Source organism: Heteronotia binoei, chromosome 9, assembly GCF_032191835.1.
Source record: "Heteronotia binoei isolate CCM8104 ecotype False Entrance Well chromosome 9, APGP_CSIRO_Hbin_v1, whole genome shotgun sequence".
NCBI classification, from domain to species: Eukaryota; Metazoa; Chordata; class Lepidosauria; order Squamata; family Gekkonidae; genus Heteronotia; species Heteronotia binoei.
Window position 1 is genome coordinate 81798193 of NC_083231.1, and position 17177 is coordinate 81815369.

The 17177-nt window shown below is 44.5% G+C and overlaps 1 pseudogene; it reads left to right on the top strand.

The window, feature by feature from the left end:
• Nucleotides 1–2908: 2908 nt before the first annotated feature.
• On the top strand, nucleotides 2909–3651 carry LOC132577592 (alpha-crystallin B chain-like; annotated as a pseudogene).
• Nucleotides 3652–17177: the final 13526 nt, after the last annotated feature.

A 17177-nucleotide genomic window follows, 5' to 3' on the forward strand; every position in this document is an offset into this window, starting at 1 on the left:
TGCTCAATTAAGAAAGTTTTTTGGAACTTGTGCATGTTTATGTTTTGCAAGCTTATGCTTAGTTATTTTGCCCATTCACTTCATCAAAATGAACAGTGATGTCTAGATAAGTCATTTCCTAGCCTCACCATTCAAATGGGCATGAGCCCTGTAGCATGCGAAGGCTGGAAAAATGGTAAACTTATTTGTCAACAAGGCAGAACTTGGATTAGAATGAGACTGAATTTAACTCAATCAGATAGATAGATAATTTAGATGGATAATTTTATTTATATCCCGCCCTCCCCGCCGGAGCACGCTCAGGGCGGCTAACAACATCATTCAGTTATACAAAAAACAAAGTTACATTTAACATTAAAATTCTGATAAATTTAAAATTAATTAATTAATTAAGTGATAAAAGTGCTAATGCTATTTGTTCTTTTATGATGGCGGTAATCATTAGCAATTACTTTCTTCGTCAGCGAAAGCCAGTCGGAAGAGGAAGGTCTTGCAGGCCCTGCGGAACTGTTCAAGGTCCCGCAGGGCCCGCATTTCCTCTGGAAGTTGGTTCCATAGGTTCGGGGCTACAGAGGAGAAGGCCCGATTGTGGGTGCATTGCAGCTTCACCTCTCTTGGTCCGGGGGTGGTCAACAAGTTTTTTCCAGCTGACCTCAGTGCTCTCTGGGGTTCATATGGGGAAAGACGGTCCCTAAGGTAGACAGGTCCTTGACCATATAGGGCTTTAAAGGTAATGACCAGCACTTTGTAACGAACCCGGTATATAACTGGCAGCCAGTGCAGCTCGCGCAGTCCAGGCTGTATGTGCTCCCATTTAGGGAGCCCCAGCAACAGTCTGGCCGCTGCGTTCTGCACCAGCTGCAGCTTCCGGGTTCGGTACAGAGGCAGCCCCATGTAGAGGGCATTACAGTAATCCAGTCTCGAGGTGACCGTTGCGTGAAGTACCGTTGCCAGATCTTGGCGCTCTAGGAAGGGAGCCAGCTGCCTTGCCCGCCTCAGGTGGAAAAAGGCTGACTTGGCAGTGGCTGCAATCTGGGCCTCCATTGATAATGAAGGCTCCAGTAGAACTCCCAGACTCCTAACCCGGTGTGCCGCTTTCAGTGGCGCCCCGTCGAAGACCGGAAGAGGTATTTCCCCTTCCCGGGCGCCCCGACCCAGGCAAAGGACTTCTGTCTTCGCTGGATTCAGTTTCAGCCCGCTCCCCCTCAACCACGTTGCCATATCCTGCAAGGCCCGGTCTAAATTCTCAGGGACGCAGTCAGGCCGGCCGTCCATCAGCAGATAGAGTTGGGTGTCATCTGCATATTGATGGCACCCAAGTCCATATCTCCTGGCAATCTGGGCAAGAGGGCGCATATAGATATTGAATAACATTGGTGAGAGAACTGCCCCCTGAGGCACTCCACAATCCAGTGTGCGCCTCCGGGACCGCTCGCCACCAATTGCCACCCTTTGTCCCCGATCCTCGAGGAAGGAGGAGAGCCATTGTAAGGCAGACCCCCTCACCCCTATATTGGCGAGGCGGCGGGTCAGTAGCCGATGGTCGACCGTGTCGAACGCGGCCGACAGATCTAACAACATCAGCACCGCCACACCGCCCTGATCCAGGTGCCGTTGGAGATCATCTACCAGGGCGACCAGTACTGTCTCCGTCCCATAACCCGGGCGAAAGCCGGACTGGCAAGGGTCAGTCAGTCAGTTTATTGTTGTGGTACATAACCAATAAAAATAATTTAAGAAGCCAATCCATTCAAATCTGATACACAAAGAACTCAAACATTTAGGCATGGTTGTTACAGTAGCATAAAAATATTTGGACAAGGGAGCTTTACACATTTTAAAATATTCAGAAAAGGTAAAAACTGTCAACTTCATGGTCCCTCCTTTACAAATTTAACTGCTTGAGATGCTGGGATCAAATTACAACTTAAATATTTGACCAACTAATAAGATATTTGTACTTTTAAATTATATGAAGGCTGCATAATGTTTCATAATATAAAGTATCTCTGCATACATTTGCAGTAAATATCCATTCTGAGCAATTTTCACAGATGAATAACCTGGGTCTCAGAAAGGTAATTTGAAAACAAATTAGAACAGCAGCTAGGAACAATACCCAAGAGTCCCTGACATCTGGCCTGCTGTGTTGATCGATGAACATACTGGACTTCTCTGCAAACCATTTCATTTTTTGTATAAAATGATTGCTGCAAAAGCCTGCAGGTAAGATTAACAGGAAAATCTATATTGGCTTGACTATGCCCCCTATGGTATTACTAATTGTTTGTAACAATTTGTTTGTAATAAGCAGAGAACCTGCCCCATGAGTTTCAGGGGATATTTTCCATCTTCTCAGGCCTTACAGGTAGGGTTGTAAGCTCTGTAGGTAGAGCATCTGCTTGGCATGCAGAAGGTATCTGGCTCAATCCCCATCATCTCTATTTAAAAGAATCCCATAGTAGGTGATGCAAATGATTTCCTAAGACCCTGGAGAGCTGCTGCCTGTCAGAGTGGGCAATACAATACATGAATGAGTATAAAGTTTGCCCAAGTGTTTTTTTTAAGGAGTCAGTACTCATATACAAGGTTGAGTCAACTTCCAGCAGTTCCCTCCTCAGCATCTGGACCCCCCCCCCCAAAAAAAAAAACCCCAACAGCATGCCAGCATTTATTACTGGACAGTATAATCAAACAAAAGTCCTGCTTTTTGCAGATCAAACTGAGTTTCTCCTAAGGATGCATATTATCATATGTAGAAAAGAGCACAAGTCCAGTGGCACCTTAAATACTAATAAAATTGATTGCTTCAGAACTGCAATCGCACAGTCGTGAGAAAGGGAGAAGTGCCTCTGCCTGACCACTTGCTGAGCTACGCCATGGATATCACCATTCACCACCCTTGGATATGCGGTCCTTTGGCTTCCCCTCACTCTTCCCTGCCCATCTCTTCGACCAGAGGTTTGGTGAGGGGCTGCTGGAATCTGAGTTGTTTCTCCAGCTTCAACACGGTCAGCCCCTACTACACATGAAGAAGATGAAGAAGAAGATATTGGATTTATATCCCGCCCTCCACTCCGAAGAGTCTCAGAGCGGCTCACAATCTTCTTTACCTTCCTCCCCCACAACAGACACCCTGTGAGGTGGGTGGGGCTGAGAGGGCTCTCACAGCAGCTGCCCTTTCAAGGACAACCTCTGCCAGAGCTACGGCTGACCCAAGGCCATGCTAGCAGGTGCAAGTGGAGGAGTGGGGAATCAAACCCGGTTCTCCCAGATAAGAGTCTGCACACTTTAACCACTACACCAAACCGGCTCTCATTTCCTGGATGCCTTATTTCCTGGATACCGGACTCTCAGAGGTGAAAATGGATAAAGACAAGTTTTCTGTCCACTTGGATATGAAACACCAAAAGAACTGAACATGAAAGTTGTGGGGGACTATGTTGAAGTGAATGCTAAACATGAGGAGCACCCAGATGAACACGGTTACATCTCCCAGAATTCCACCACTGCTACATGATCCCTAAGGGGGTTGACCCGGCTTCAGTCACCTCAGCACTGTCTCCAGATGGGGCTCTCACCATCACAGCTCCTGTTGCCCATGCTGCCCTTCCACAGGAGTGCACTATCCCCATCAGCTGCCAGGACTAACCCGTGGTTGCCAGAAAGTAGCCAGGATACTGGACCTGAAAGCTTGCTCTTGGTTCCCCGTTGAAGCCAGCATTGAGGGCTGTCTCTCTCCCTGACAAGAGCCCCATGGCGCAGAGTGTTAAAGCTGCAGCACTGCAGTCCTAAGCTCTGCTCACGACCTGAGTTTGATCCCCAGTGGAAGCTGGGTTTTCAGGTAGCTGGCTCGAGGTTGACTCAACGTTCCATCCTTCTGAGGTTGGTAAAATGAGTATCCAGCTTGCTGTGGGGAAAAGCATAAATGACTGGGGAAGGCAACGGCAAACCACCCCGTAAAAAGTCTGCCGTAAAAACGTTGTGAAAGCAACGTCACCCAAGAGTCAGAAATGACTGGTTCTTGCACAGGGGACTTTTCCTTTTCTTCCCCCGACAGTAGCCAATCAGCTTGAGACTTTAAGGAATCCACATTTTGTTTTCTGTGTCCTGGTGGAGGGTCTGACAGCAGTTGCTCCCCCAGGTTGATCTTTGAGGGCATATTCCTAGTACTTGGGAAGATGTCTTCCAAGAGTAGAGAATCGGGTCTCGTATTGGGTGGGTGTATCCCTCTACTACAGGCTTAACTTGTTCATGCTGAACTATTTGCTCTCCATAAATAATGGATACCAAGTTGTATTTCCATACCAAATCACTGCAAAATTTAACATGGATACTTGGTTCATGCCCCCCACCTTCTAACTAACAAAATTTGTGGCAAGGTATGCTTTTGTAAGTCACTGCTCATTTCTTCAGATACTTGCTCTTTTCCATTGCTACAGATAGACTAACATTGCTACCCATCTTGATATGTCATCTGTAGGAACAAATCCTTGGAAAGATCCCACCGTGCACTCCAATAAAGCTCATCTGCCAGAATGGACTTGTGGACAGGCAAATTGAATAGTGGTAAACATTTAAGATATACCCTGAAGGGAGGTGGTGATCTTTAAAAAATGTAGAAGAAGATATTGGATTTATATCCCGCCCTCCACTCCAAAGAGTCTCAGAGTGGCTCACAATCTCCTTTACCTTCCTCCCCCACAACAGACACCCTGTGAAGTGGGTGGGGCTGGAGAGGGCTCTCACAGCAGCTGTCCTTTCAAGGACAACCTCTGCCAGAGCTATGGCTGACCCAAGGCCATGCCAGCAGGTGCAAGTGGAGGAGTGGGGAATCAAACCCGGTTCTCCCATATAAGAGTCCACACACTTAACCACTACACCAAACTGGCTTAACCAAAACCTTAAGTACCTTGTATTTATTTCTTTAGAAAATTTCTTTTCCACCTCGTGAGAGAACCTGTTCAAGACAGTGTATTTTATTAGTTACTATCAATACAGATTTTGAGTCCAGTGGCACCTTTAACTGTGTGTGTGTGTGTGTGTGTGTGTGTGTGAGAGAGAGAGAGAGAGAGAGAGAGAGAGAGAGTGTCTGAGGAAGTGTGCTTGCATATGAAAGCTCATACCCTGAATAAACTTTTGTTGGTCTTAAAGGTGCCATTGGACTCAAAATTTCTTCTACTGCTCCAGGCCAACATGGCTGCCCATCTGGATCTATTCATACAGATTTAAACAAATATAATTAATGCATACACATATATTACATTAATCACAATCCCCTTATCTTTATGGAATATGCCAATTAAAAAGACTATCACTAGCATATGTTAACCATATATATTAATCCTTAAAAAGAGAAAACAATTTTTCAGAATATGTTCTTTCTCTCCATTTCAAATTATTAAATGAGTAAGCTTCATCATCAGCAATGTGCCCCATGTTCACCTTCACAATTCTTCAATAGATGGAGTTCTCATTTTCCACTTGAAAGCAATTTCATTTCTTCTAATAATTAACATATTAATCTGCAGTTATCAATTTTTCTGTCCTACAGCCATTTTAAACAACTAATTGGTATAAACAAAGGAATGTCTTTGTTACAAATCTTACAAATCTACCTGACCAAGGTGCAGGTCTTATCTTGTCTTATTGCATTGGCTTGAGTCACAGCAACATAGTGGATTATAAATGAGGTAAACTAAAATAAATAAAAATAAATAATTTCATTTTTTCTTTTACTTTATCTAAAAGCTGCTAGAATTGTTTCTTTGGTTGTTATAATACAACTAAATCCCACTGAGATTGTGGCAATGTTCCCGATCATTCCACACTTATACAGGTGAAATAAAAATGATGCCTAGCACCAGACCATGATTACTACTGCCAGTAAATCTGTTGAACAAAATGGTTGAAACAATTTGCCCTTCCCTTGCAACTACTGGAATTATCCTTACAACATTTTACATGAAAATATGACAGAATCCAAGGAAGGGCATTATGGCTCAGCATTGGTTTTTATCCCTTTATAGATATTTTGTATAATATCACTTCTCTTCTTACCTGAGCTTTTGCCTGAAAGTATTGGTACAACAGGATTCTAACTCCTTAATTTCACACATACTTTCCCCATAGTACCCAACTTAAAAAAAAAAAAAGTACAAAGATTTAAAGCAGCCATAAAATGCTCTTGTTTTAGAATATTGGATTAGATGTGATTACGTTTGAACACCTGCTCATTCAGCTCATATCCTGCGAGCCAGTGGTGAGCAGTGAGCCAGTAGTTTGGTGAGCTGTTTGGATATGTTTGAATGGTTTTTCTGTTTGCATGATTTACACACCAGTTTCTTACACAGTTAGATGACTTTCTCATTTCTGCCTCCTGCCATTAATCAGCTGCTGCCACTGCTTTTAATTTTTAATGGGCATATAGTAAAACAAATCAGATTGAGATTCTTGAGTAGAGATTTACTACTTTGTTTCTCTGTTTGTTTTCGGTCTCTGTCCATGAATGCAGCTAATCTTGGAATAAATTCTTGCAATCTTGTCATAACAGATACTGCTGACTCTGTAGAGTCAAAAAACAGGCAATGCAAAAAAAAATCAGGCAATGCAAAACTTGCATCTAACCGTGCAAGTACAAAATGCAAGCAAATCCATACTTTACACAAGTTGGTCAATTTATTGACAAAAGGAACAAATGATCCTGGGAGACACTGTCTCTACTCCTAAATTATTCATACATTTCCTGCACACAGTAATCTATTTTTCCAACACCTAATTTGATAAATACATTGAAATACATTGACAGCTGTCTGATACTGATTCAGATCATTGATTCATCTAACTCAGTATTGTTTGCTCTTAACTGCAATAGTTCTCCAGGGATTTAGGCAGGGAAATGCCTGTACCAACATTTACTACCTAAGGATTTAAGTGGTGATTCCAGGAATAGAGCCTAGAAGCTCCTGTGTGCAAAATAAGCAGTATACCATTGAGCAACAGCCCTTACCAAGAAAAAATAATTAAAAGAAAAATACAGTGTACCCCAAAAAGATGAGATACTATTGCATGTAATAAAAATTGTTTTAATTGACTTCTAAGCATCATTATATGTCTGTATAAACAAGACACAATTATTCATTTGAAATACCAAAGGATTAGGAATGAAGCTTTCACTAGTCAATTCAAATGTTATTTTAGATATCAGCCATCACAAAAACTGCTTTGATGATTTAAAACAACTTCCCCCCTAATCTCAAATATTCTCTCTTACTAGCTTGATGCCCTTTCCAAATAGGCAAAAAGTCAACCTTATTGTCCTCCCTTCCCCACCATCTGGAATTCAAAATCATTACAGTCTTGCTAAGAGGTTGCCAACTCTAGATTGGGACATTTCTGGAGATTTGGAGGAACAGCTGGGAAGGATGGAATTTGGGGTGGGAGGTCAGCATGATTGTGATGTGATAGTCAAGGCTGCCATTTTCTCCAGAAAAATTAATCTCTGTAGTTTGGAGACAGTTGTAATTTTGAAAGAATTCAAGGTCCTGCCTGGAGATTGGCAATCTTATCCTGGAAACAATTTTGGAGTATCAAGTTTGTTTTGCATGCCTGTCTCCAATCCTAAATCTGAAGAATTTTGGGACAGTCATATCCAACCTCAGCTGTATAAAGATTTTTTTAAACATATTTACCTAGTTCAAAAGAACATTTGCTGTTCTTTGCTTTATCATTTTTTTTTCCTTTTGGTACACTGATTTTTCACCCATTCCTTGAATTCAGTCTTCTATAAAGAAAACAAAATAACATATCCTTTCAACAGGCTATGAAACTAGAAGCCTTGAGCAGTATTTCCCAGTTTTAAAATTCTTCTGAAGACTTTGCTGTTCTAATCTAGTTTCTTTCTGATGTACTGGCAGAATATTCTTCATGCCACATGTTGAGAAAAGGAGATTAATACCACTTTATGTGAAAAGTCTATAATGTGATTACTTAGGAAAGCAGGCAGTTGTGATAAGGCAATAATTCCTGGAGAAAATGTGGTCAATGGGCATGGTATATGCATTCTAATAACTTTTTATAAAAAGCAGTAAAATCTCAAAATTTTATTTAATGCATAAACAATTTAAGCAGCGCCTGTTCTCACACATACAACGTATATACAGAATTTTAATACAATATTCCTTACTTTAATGTTCTTTGAAAAGAGCCCATGTGACACACAGAATATTATTTGACAATTACAATTCCTTAATGGTTAGCAGATGAAAGCATAAAAGAACACTGGAAAGAAGAAGCACTTCATAATGTTGATTCCCAACTTCTGTTTACAAAAAGTTGCCATTGTTTTTTGTCATCAAAGAGATTCCATTTGGGATCAAGTTATCCTAAATTTCACATGTATCATTTTCTAAAACAGTAAAAAATGAATCTTGACATTTAAGAAACTTAAAGTGTACCCTTTGTGGTTGCATAAAGAATTTATCATTTTAAAATCAGTATGTTTTTATGTGGGGACATGTACAAAGTATCTGAATCACATATGGGGAATTTAATTTAAATCAGTTATTTATATTGGCATTTTTTGGTGGTGAGTGAAATCAATTCATCCTGTCTAGAGCTGACAATAGAAACAATAAATCAGTTGACCAATCAGAATGTTTTTCAGTTTCACATCTCCTACAATTCTACTACAAATCTGAAATTCAACCTTGTCATTCCTTTCTGTTATAGACATATGTGAAGGATAGCAATAGAATTCTGGGTCTATAGAACGAATGGCAATTTCTAGATGTGGAAAGTTCAATAAAAACTCACTAGTGGAAAACAGTCCTCTGAACTGTACCCATGCAGGATCTGGGGTTAGTGTTTCAATGAAAAGAATGATGAGCCTGTAGAAACTTTTAAAACAGATAACCAACTAATACAAAAAGGAAGGGGTACTAGATGAAACGGCCTGGTTACCATAAGAGCAAAGTGTAAACTGGGAACAGCTGAGTCTAAGAAGATCCATTTAAAATTGAAAAAATAGAAGAAAGCACTGTGAAATGTAATTAACAGGGTAGACCAAGACCACATATAGCTCAGAGAGGTTTAAACATGTTTAAACGAGTTGCCACTTGCCAAGAATTCCATTCAAGGCAGCATGCTAAAATGCAGATTATTTAAACTGCATTGTTGGCACAATCCAATGGTGCATTCACACTACACTAAATAATATGTTTTACATCCAAATTTTTGCTATTCTTACACAGGGAAAATCCATATGTAAAACACATTATTTAGTGTAGTGTGAATGTACCACTAGTGTGACAGGCTGTAAATGATTAATGCAATAACCTGGTCTAAGAACCTTGAGTGACAGGGAATTCAAATGGAATTCTTCAGTTGGCAATGTCAGTTAGGAGTGACAGTTGAGAACTAACATTTAACATCTAAAAATCATCATTCATTCTACAGACTCGAGTTCCCCATCAGAGGGGAAACAGTGGGCAAAGCAGACTGTGTTGGAGAAAGAATCTATCTTAACCCAGCTTTGATAGCTCTGCAATGACAGCTGGTGATCTAGCCGGCATGCTAGGTCACAGTGACCTTATCAGCAGGCTGGTTTGAGCCGGCTGAGGACAGGTGAAGGAACCTGCTGAGTCAGCATGACAATGCACTGCCAGGATTGGCTGACTGGACTATAAATGAACTGTGTGTGTAATGCACAGGTCTCTTTCTGAGAATTGACTTGCTGGCGGAGCGTTTTGTTCCTGTGATCAATATATTGGACTGCACTAGAGAGCACGTACTGTATATAATGTAAATACACTACTTTGGCACTAGTTGCAGGTGTCTGGCTGATTTCTTTCCTGGAGCTCAATGTCGGGCTCATCACACTGCTCACTCTGCTAAGCGTCCGCACCAACAGGGTTATGGGCCCAGAGCGGTTCCGCTGCGCGGAGGAGCACCGTGAGAGTTGAGCTGACCAAGAGTTCGGAAGGAGCCGGAGGCGAGGAACGCCGGTTGAAGGACAAAGAAGCACCAGCTATCTCATTTTGAGAGCCAGAGGGAGGATGGCAGCCAGCTGTGTGGAGGAGTCGGCATCATGGCTCAGCAGCAGCTTGCAGTGGCCGTCGAGAAGCTTAACTCAGCCAACTACGCGGTGTGGAGCCTGAGAATGGAACACTACCTTAAGCGTGAGGGGCAATGGCTGCTTGTAAGTAATCCCCCTGCCGTGTTATCTCCTGCCCAGACTGTGTTAGCCGATAAGGCGCTGGCAAACATCGTGCTAGCAGTAGGAGATGACCAACTAGTATATGTGCGTGGGAAGGACACTCCCAAGGCTGCCTGGGACGCGCTCAGTGGGGTTCATGTTAGTACCACTGCTGACTCCCTTATGGCCTTGACAAGGAAGATGTTCCGCACTTTAATGCCAGCTGGAGGGTGTGTAAGGCAGCACATCAAGAAGCTAACGGACTGCTTCGTTGAGCTTGAGGCCAGGGGCAAAACTGTAGCTCCCGACGACAGAGTTTATATTTTGCTGTCATCGTTGCCGCCCGAGTTTACTCCCCTGATAATATCCCTGGAGACGGTTGATGTGGCGACTCTGACAATGGAGTACGTGTGTGCCCACCTGCTTGATTTCCAAGAGAGGATTGCAGCAGTGAGCTGTCTGGGGGTGTCAGCTGAGGAGCGTGTGGCTATCGGCTCGTCCGGGAAGGCGTCCAAGAGCGAGCCGGCTTCGGCTGCTGGCAGGCAACCAAAGGCTGAAGAGGAGCTGACTGCACTGGCTGTCCGACGTTGCTATGGTTGTGGATCGTCCTTGCACCTGCTCCGAGTGTGCCCAGAGAAGGGGAAGCGGCGTGGACGGAGGCAGCGAGAGCAGAGGACCACCAGCCCGTGTGAGGAGGAAGCCCGGCTGGTCACGTCTGCAAGAGAGAGCACAGGGTCTGCCTGGATTTTAGACTCTGGTGCAACGAGCCATCTCTGCTGCGACAAGGAGCTGCTGAGTAATGTTGACATTCCTGAGCACAGTCATGTCAGATTAGCTGACGGGACCTCCGCAGCTGTTATATGCTCAGGCAGTATTGAATTTCCTGTGTTAAATTGCACTTTGCAGCATGTTCTGTGTGTACCCTCATTAAGGTCGAACTTGCTAAGTGTGAGCATGTTAATTGACCAGGGATATCAGGTGAAGTTTGAAAAAGCCTGTTGTAAAATCCTAGGAGGTGGGGGGAAGCTGCTTGCAACTGGGAAAAGAGAGGGAAATATATATGTGGTTCAGAGTCATTGTGCCCAGGTGGCACAGGTGTCAAATGTGCCAGTGCACAACCAGTGTATACATCTGCTCCACAGGAGACTCGGGCACTGTGGGTTTAGAGCATTAAAAAAGACCCTGCAGTTGGTGCCAAGTCTGAAAGTAAAACCCTGCAAGTGTTACCTAGACTGCCAGGTCTGCAAAAAGACCAAGAGCAGGGCTTGTGCTGTTGCGAAGCAAAGCAAAAGAGAGAGCAAGCGTGCCCTAGAACTCATTCATTTAGATGTTATAGGCCCATTGCCAAAAAGTCTGTCGGGGAGGAGATACTGCTTAGTGGCCACCGACGACCACACAAGGTACTCTTGGGTGTTTACTATGGTGCATAAATCCGAGGTGTACAAGGTATTCACAAAATGGGTCAAAGCGGTGGAGAGGAAGTTGGATACGTGTGTCAAAGCTATTCAGACCCACCGCGGGGGGGAATTCTTGTCTAATGAATTAAAACGTTGGCTGGCGAGCGAGGGCATTGCCCACCGTTTAGTGAACCCAGCCACACCCCAAGAAAACGGGCATGGAGCTGTACTGCAAAATGTGATGTACTGTATGTTAGAAGATGCAAAGTTGCCAATTGCTTATTGGGCCGAGGCCATGCATTCAGCAGTTTTTGTGTATAATCACATTTGGTCCAAAGCTGTGAATGACTTGCCTTACAGAAGGCTGTACAATAAGTGTCCAGACTTAAAGTTTCTGAGAGTCTTTGGGACAAAAGCCTGGGTTGGCATCCCCTCCGAGAACAGGAGGGAGGGGGATGGCCAGGCAGAGAGCCTAACTTTTCTGGGCTACAAGCCAGAAGCCAGGTGTTATCGCTTTTGCGATAAGGAAGCGAAGATAACGCTCAGTAAGACTGCCCAGTTTAATGAAAGCGCCAGCTGGCCGCAGTTACATTCTACTGAGAAAGACCTTGTACTGCTGCAAAGCACTGATAACGGTGCTGGAGTCCTGCCAAGGGTAATTAAGCAGGAACAGCAATCTCCCGACCGGGAACTGGTAAGCAGACAAGCAGAGGAAGGTGAGCTCAAAGTTGGCACAAAGCCTCAGGTGCAAAGTCAGGAGGTGGAACTTGAAAGTCAGGAGGTGCAACCTCTGAGTCAACAGGAGGAACCAGGCCAGGAGGTGGCAACAGATCAGCTCGAAGGAGACGAGCCCGGTCCGAGCACAGGGCCACGAGTATCTGCTAGGGCCACAAAGGGTATACCTCCTGCCAGGTACAAGGTGCCTTATGTTACACTGACAGTTAAACCAGACCCACCAGGGTTCCAGGAAACGCTCAGGAAAAAATGCTGAGGCGTGGAAGGTCTGGGTGGCAGAATGCGAGGCACGGAATAGGGAGGCTGAAGCCAAACGCCAGAGGGAACTGGCTGACCAGGACAGTGACAATGAATTCCTGGATTGGGAATTGTAAATCTGTAAATATGTAAAGTATGCAATGTTGCTGTCTGTGAACCAATGTGAAGGCATGTGTGTATAACAATGCAAAACATTGTGAGTGTTGTACAGTTACCAGGTATGAATGTAAACTGTATCCAATGTTAAGATTCACTGTGGTTGGGTGCACTGGGTTCGATAGATTATGAGGTGTGTTGGAGAAAGAATCTATCTTAACCCAGCTTTGACAGCTCTGCAATGACAGCTGGTGATCTAGCCGGCATGCTAGGTCACAGTGACCTTATCAGCAGGCTGGTTTGAGCCGGCTGAGGACAGGTGAAGGAACCTGCTGAGTCAGCATGACAATGCACTGCCAGGATTGGCTGACTGGACTATAAATGAACTGTGTGTGTAATGCACAGGTCTCTTTCTGAGAATTGACTTGCTGGCGGAGCGTTTTGTTCCTGTGATCAATATATTGGACTGCACTAGAGAGCACGTACTGTATATAATGTAAATACACTACTTTGGCACTAGTTGCAGGTGTCTGGCTGATTTCTTTCCTGGAGCTCAGTGTCGGGCTCATCACACCGCTCACTCTGCTAAGTGTCCGCACCGACAGACTGGCCCTTTCCTCACTGTTTCCCCTCTGAAGAGGCACTTGTGCTTGCAATTTCTTCCTCCCTTTGCACTTTGGACCCTGTGATCTTCTACTTCCATTCCACTGAACACCCACCTCCCTGGATTGGCATCATCAGCTGGCCTTTCTCTGCCTGTCCCTTGTCTTGGTTTCCCAAATTTCTACCCCTCTGCACTAGGCAGTTCTTTGAGAGCCAGTTTGGTGTAATGATTAAGTGTGTGGACTCTTATCTGGGTGAACCGGGTTTGATTCCCCACTCCCCCACTTGCACATGCTGGAATGGCCTTGGGTTAGCCATAGCTCTGGCAGAGGTTGTCCTTGAAAGGGCAGCCACTGTGATAGCCCTCTCAGCCCCACCCACCTCACAGGGTGTCTGTTGTGGAGGGAGAAGATATAAGAGATTGAAAGCCGCTCTGAATCTCTGGTTCAGGGAGAAGGGCAGGATATAAATCTACAATTCTTCATCTGCAATTCTTCTTTGAACCCTAGGATCCTTGACTTACATTCCTCTAGGGTTGCCAATCCCCAGGTGGGTAAAATAAACAACACACACTGTGTAATTATATGCTGCAAATAAATGCTTTAAACATTTGACTTTCCACACAAACTTCTAATAAATCCAAAGTCCATAACCATAATTCCAGTGCTTAATCCAATTCTGGAAACTTGAAAATAAGGTACCAAATTTTGCTGACCATTACATCCTTCTTGTTGACAGACACAGGCTGTACCAATGATTAAGATTCCTTCCTGAGGTAGCAGTCCTCAATCCAACAGGTATGGCTACATGAGTCCCAGGTTCAAGTCGTGTTTTATTGCCACTTCTACTGGCTGCTTATCTTTAATTCCGGAACCTGTGCTTATGTCATAGCTCACAACTGCTTTCTGAAAGTCTTTCTCATTTGCACAAATGGCCCTCCCCCCACTTCAGGGTATCAGAAAGTACATGGGGGGGGGGGAGGGAAATGTCTGCTGGGCACTCCATAATTTCCTATGGAGACTGATTCCCATAGGGTATAATGGAGAATTGATCTGAGGGTATCTGGGGTTTGGGGGGGGGGGTGATTTTTGAGATAAAGGCACCAAATTTTCAGCGTAGCATCCAGTGCTCCTGAGAATACCCTCCATGTTTCAAAAAGATTGGACCAGTGGGTCCAATTTTATGAGCCCCCAAAGTAGGTGCCCCAACCTTCATTATTTCCAATGGAGGGAAGGCATTTAAAAGGCGTGCAGTCCCTTTAAATGTGATGGCCAGAACTCCCTTGACACATTGCAGAGAGCTCTGGGATAGAGCAGAGAAGTGCTACAAGCGTGAAGTTTGTGGCTCAGCAGCTGGGGGAGTTGCTGAAAACTTCTGAGTTTGTGTGAAAGGCTGAAGGTGAAGGTGATTGAAGGTGATTGTTGCTGATTGATTAGGAGTGGCTGTGTTCCCCACCCTCTTTGCATTATTAATCTGCGCCTTGCCAGAGCGAGAGCTAAAGGGCTCTTGGCCTGTGGCTCTTAGCCTGGGGGCTGTGTAAGGACCAGGAACCCAGATTCCTTGTGTTCCCAATAAGGTAAGTAGACTCTCCAGGCAGGGAGCCACATAAACAAACAGGGTTTAAAAGGGGACTGTATATTTTTGAAAAGCTATCATGATGGTAGAATGCCAGCAGGGAGGTGGGGTTTTCCAGTGTTTTGCACTAGTGCCACATGTATGACTATCTGCCCTCAGGACAGAAGTCTTGGGTGTGTGCTCGATGCAAGGAGCTCCTGGTCCTCAGGGAATGAGTTCGTACCCTTGAGGCTGAGGTGACTGACCTGGAGAAGCAGAAGCAGTCAGGCACTTGGAGAAGACTCTTGGGGATATGTTAGATGAGCCCCGCTCTGAACGTGGCAGCCCCGTTGCTGCCAGGGAGCATGAGGGTTGAGAAGGAACAGGGCACCCGGCTGAGGATAAGGGGAATGTGCCCTCAGAAGGGACCTCTTCTTCAGTTGGTGAGCGGGAATCCTTTCACACCAAGGAACCATCCCTAGGCAGGGAGAGGGGGGCAGTCTTGGTAGTTGGTGATTCAATCCTTAGGCAAGTAGACATCTGGGTGGCAAAACCGCATACTGACCGTTTAGTGACTTGCCTGCCTGATGCGAAGGTAGTGGACATTCCACGTGTAGTAGATAGGCTGATAGACAGTGCTGGGGAGGAGCCTGTGGTCGTGGTGCATGTTGGCACCAACGATGTGGGGAAATGCAGTCGTGAGGTCCTGGAGGAAAAATTTAGGCTGCTAGGCGGGGGACTTAAAACCAGGACCTCCAAGGTAGCCTTCTCAGAAGTGCTACCTGTTCCACTTGCAGGGCTAAAGAGACAGGCACAAATTAGAAGTCTCAATGTGTGGATGAGACAATGGTGTAAGAAGGAAGGGTTTAAGTTTGTTAGGCATTGGGATACTTTCTGGAACAAGCAGGAACTGTACAAAAAAGACGGTCCCCAGATGGAACCAGGCTGCTGGCGCTTAAAATCAAAAAGGTGGCAGAGCAGTTTTTAAACTAAATCTTGGGGGAAAGCCAACAGGACATGAAATGTCTCTGGTTCGGGAGGAGTCATCTCAAAGAGATGAAGGGTTAGCTGTTACTTTTCTACCGGGTAATGGATCAGAGTTGTCCACTGAGATGGTGACAAACAGTATGGACTGCCTGCCAGAGTCTCGAGGTGGCAGGAGGAAGGTGGCAGGCCTGGCTTGCCTGGGAAATTATAGGTGTTTGTACACAAATGCTAGAAGTGTTCAAAGTAAAATTGGTGAGCTGGAATGTTTAGTGTTGGGAGAAAACATAGACATTGTGGGAATTTCAGCAACTTGGTAGAATGAGGAGAATCAGTGGGACATGGTGATTCCTGGATATAAGTTATATCGAAAGGATAGGGAGGAAGGGTTGGAGGTGGGGTGGCTCTGTATGTCAGAGAGGGCATATGGTCCAGTAAGACTGAGGTCAGAGAATTAGATTCCCTTCTAGAAATGCTTTGGGTTGAAATAGAGGGCCCAAAAGGAAATTTAACTATGGGAGTTTGTTATCGCCCACCAAATCAAAAGATGACTATAATATGATGGAACGCTTAAAGATAGCGGCTAGATGAAAAAACTGTGTCATCATAGGTGATTTTAGCTATCTGTAGATTGATTGGGTCAATATGTGTTCTGGTCGAGAGAAAGAGATTGAGTTTCTAGATGCTCTCAATGACTGTGCTATGGAGCAGATGGTCTCTGAACCTACCAGGGGTGGGGCGATCCTGGATTTGGTCCTAAGTAATGCCCAAGACTTGGTGAGAGATGTAAAAATGATCACACCGTTTGGGAGCAGTGACCATAACATTATTGATTTCACCATTTGTATAAATAGAGAGTTGCCCCATCTTTAAAAAGGGTTCCAGAGGAGATCCGGGAAATTACAGGCCAGTCAGTCTGACTTCAATACCGGGAAAGTAGGCACATTGATGAACACGAGTTATTGAGGAAGATTCAGCATGCGTTCTGTAAGGGAAGATCTTGCCTCACTAACCTGTTACATTTCTTTGAGGGGGTGAACAAACATGTGGACAAAGGAGACCCGATAGATATTGATAGATAGATATTGTTTACCTTGACTTCCAGAAAGCTTTTGATAAAGTTCCTCATCAAAGGCTCCTTAGTAAGCTCGAGAGTCATAGAGTAAAAGGACAGGTCCTCTTGTGGATCAAAAACTGACTAATTAATAGAAAGCAGATAGTGAGTATAAATGGGCAGTCTTCGCAGTGGAGGACAGTAAGCAGTGGAGTGCTGCAGGGTGCAGTACTGGGTCCCATGCTCTTTAACTTGTTCATAAATGATGTGAAGTTAAGAGTAAGCAGTGAAGTGGCCAAGT